The sequence below is a fragment of the Micropterus dolomieu genome, linkage group LG01, assembly GCF_021292245.1.
Source record: "Micropterus dolomieu isolate WLL.071019.BEF.003 ecotype Adirondacks linkage group LG01, ASM2129224v1, whole genome shotgun sequence".
In the NCBI taxonomy this organism is placed as follows: Eukaryota; Metazoa; Chordata; class Actinopteri; order Centrarchiformes; family Centrarchidae; genus Micropterus; species Micropterus dolomieu.
Window position 1 is genome coordinate 46,922,766 of NC_060150.1, and position 3,616 is coordinate 46,926,381.

General features: G+C 38.2%; 1 protein-coding gene across 2 annotated transcripts in view; it reads left to right on the forward strand.

The window, feature by feature from the left end:
• The first annotated feature begins 421 nt into the window (after positions 1–421).
• Positions 422–3,616, forward strand: part of LOC123968441 (gamma-glutamylaminecyclotransferase B-like) — a 25,455-nt gene continuing 22,260 nt past the window's right edge. Inside the window, exon 1 of one of the 2 annotated variants that reach the window (XM_046045230.1) lies at positions 422–493. The gene's annotated coding sequence lies outside the window, so the exon portion shown is untranslated. Of the gene's footprint in view, positions 494–960; positions 985–3,616 lie in introns of those variants that run through there. The other variant, XM_046045249.1, reaches the window with a different exon arrangement.

The following is a 3,616-nucleotide window of genomic DNA, read 5'->3' on the forward strand; positions in this document are numbered from 1 at the left end:
GTATTGGTACATTTTTCTTGATAGTTAAGCAAGTAGACTCATAGTACCATTATTTCCATTATAATCGAATCGTAATATTGTCCACAATAATCGCTTTTTCTCCAAATCGGGCAGCCCTATAGGATACCAATAGAATAGTAGGTCAATTAGTTGCCAACTAATAAATTAATTGCCAGCTAGTTTGATAATCGATCAAAAGTTTTGAACAATTTTTTTAGAAGAAAGTTCTGATTTCGTCTTCTCAAATGTTCTGATCAATCTAATATAATACTGTCTTGTTTCAAAAGGAACATGCGTTGTCTTCAGATGGAGAAGTAACAGCCTGTGATAGAGGTGCGTTCTCTATAGTCACTGTATAATTGTACATTTCATGTCATTTTTAATGTACTAATGTACATGTCATCTCCTTTATAAGGATGAGGCCCACTCTGATTACTTACATGTGACAGATGTACCTGGACGAGACGATGAGATTCGGCATCTTGCAAATGAGGTACATTTTCAGAATGAAAGGTACATAAAAAGACTACTCTGGAATGATTGACATGTGAGAGATAATTGCCACTTGGGAGGTTGCCAAAGTTATGTTCCAGTACTTTCACTCTGCATGTCTGAATTATGACAATAGGGGAAACACTGAATGTTATTTGTCTTTAAGCCATACACACACAGTACTTGTAAGATCACTACAGAAAAAAACACCACCCTCAAAAATAGTAGATAACCAACATGTTGGATCCCTGTTTAAGGAAGAAACAAAAAATAACCTTGTATAAAGATGTTCTGAAAGTTGTCAAAATAAAATTTAATGTCACTGTTCTTCCAAGGCTTTGACTTCATCAGAAGATGATGTAGAGACACTGCAAGACAGCATGTCGTCAGATGAAGATTCAGAGTCAGCAGAAGATAACAACTTAGACTATTCAAATGATCGACATAGGAAGAGAGTAAACATGGATATGGACACGCCTCTGGTGGCCACAGGTACAACATCAAGGGCTGAGGCATTACTAATGATCATGACCAATGCTGCAAGGCATCAAATAACTGGATCTACGCTTGATGATTTACTCAAACTTATCAATCACTTATTTGGGCAAGATGTTGTACCAGGGTCAAAGTATGCCTTTAACAAAGTGTTTCAAAATAACATAGACAAAGTCGAGTTTCATTTTTACTGTAAGGCCTGTAAAGCCCATTTGGGATGTCAAAATGATGTGTTGGAGATCAATGTTACACAGTGTTTGGGCTGTAATTCACCAGTCGACCCAGACACCCTCAACAATGGCAGCTTCTTTATCAGTGTCTAATATCTAATAGATTCAGCACATTCTTCAAACTCCAGAGCTACACAGCAAGTTGAGCTACCGGGTGAACAGACCAGGCAAAGCAGAAAACCTTATATCAGACGGTGACCTGTACAAAATCCTGTCAGAACCAGGTGAAATTTTATCTGACCCTAACAACCTGTCATACACATTCAATTCAGATGGCTCACCTCTTTACAAGTCATCCAAATTTTCCATCTGGCCCATTCACCTTCACCTCAATGAGCTGCCACCAAACACTAGGTTCAAACACATGATCTTGGCTGGATTGCGGTTTGCGGCTCAACAGAGCCTCAGATGCATGTTTTTCTTAAGCCTTTTGTAGATCAAGCAAAAGTGCTTGCAACCAAGGGAGTGTCGTGGAGAAAGGATGGGAAAGTTGTCATCAGCAAAGTTTTGGGTGTCTGTTGCTGTGTTGATTCCAAGGCCAGACCAGCAATGCAGAACTGTACACAGTTCAACGGGTATTTTGGTTGTGGTTTCTGCCTCCACCCAGGCACACTTGTAAATGGACAAGTGAAATATACTATCACAGAAACAGATTACCCTGACAGAGATGCAGAGAGCATGTTAAATGACATGGAGGAAGCTCTCATCCTACAGAAAAATGTAAGGGGAGTAAAAGGGCCATCTCCTTTGATTAATATGCCATGCTTTGACATTGTGTGGGGCTTTGTCCCTGATTATATGCATGCTGTTTTGTTGGGTGTTGCAAGGCAGCATGCAGCCCTTCTACTTCAGAGCACAGATGAGCAATATTACATTGGTGACAAGAGAATGATTCACCAAGGTCTTGTTTTTACCAGCCGTGAATACAGTCGAGCAAAGAGACGCAATGATTGGAGCGTCAGATTGGCTGATGGATCTAGGGGAGAGTTGCATCAGATTCTCTCTTATGAGGTAGATGGAAAAAGCGAACTTGCCTTGCTTTTCATCCCATTTTACACACTTCCAGCTGCCTTCCCACAAGGGGTGTCTGTGCCACACATGGCCTGCGTCAGACATGGTGATAGATCACAAATGCAGCTGATTTCAGTAGAGAGACTATACCACAAGTGTCTGATCATAGAATGTGCTGAGAAAGTGTTTGTGTGTGATTCACCAAACACTTATGAGAGAGATTAAAACATGGCAATAGTTGTTCACATTAGGGACACCTTAGTGACTTGTACTGTACATGTTATGAAATCTAATTATCTTCATTGTCATTAATCTGTCTTGATGATTATTTCCTCAATTTGTTGTGTGGTCTATAAAATGGTCAAATAAAATGTTGGAAAATCTAAAGAAGACTTCCTCAAATATCTTTTGTCCACAACAAAGATATTAATTTTGTTGTCGTAGAGGAAACCAGAAAATCACATTTGAGAAGCTGGAATCAGAGAGTTTGGACTTAACTTGTATTATTTATTAAAAAAAGAAGATTAATTGGTATTAAAATGTGTTTGAATAGCAGCTCCAATCTGGATCATCTTGTTTTACATTTCAGTGTTTTATTGATGTATATTGTTTTTCTGTAAATATATAAGTGGGTCTTGAATTCTTTATAATTTATTGTTTGGTTATTGACTTACTGATGAAATGGTTTTGACATATCTTGTGTTTTTTCTTTAAGTAATGCAAGCATATTGTTGAATTGCATTGAAATAGATGATAAAAAGACATTATAACATTTCATTATGGATACAGATACAAAACCATTATTATGCATTTAATATGGGTAAAACAATTCAAAGCATGTGTAAGTACTCACCTTTGGTCAGCATTTATTTTTTTCATTCAAGTTAATTCCTCTTTCCAGTGAGTTCTGCCTTCTTTTAGTAAATGCTTATCTTGCCATCAGATGTGACCTTTTGTCTAGTGTTCCAGTTTAAGGAAGGTTGTATCTTAGTGTCATTAAAGTTATAGGAAAAACAGGTATATTATCTTCCCTTTGAAGGTATTTCTGTGATGACTGTTTTATAAATTCAGCTGGAGACAAACAAAGAAAATCATCTTTGCCAATTATGTGTCGGGTCGGAAATAAGGACCGGCCGGGCCAGTAAAAGACCTGGTCCCTACCCTAACCAACGTAATAAACTCAATAAAATTACTCTATTAGATTTCTTCTTTAGTCAAAAGACGGCGTAGTCAAAAACTTCACTGGAGACGGTCAAGAGTCGGTGCAAAAGAGTTTATTCCAATAAAGGACAGATAAACCCGAGCAACATCCCTGCAGGTCTCAGGATGGAACCGAGTTGGTGGTCAGCGAACATCGCCTTATATTCACCTTAAGCTCCACCTTGTCC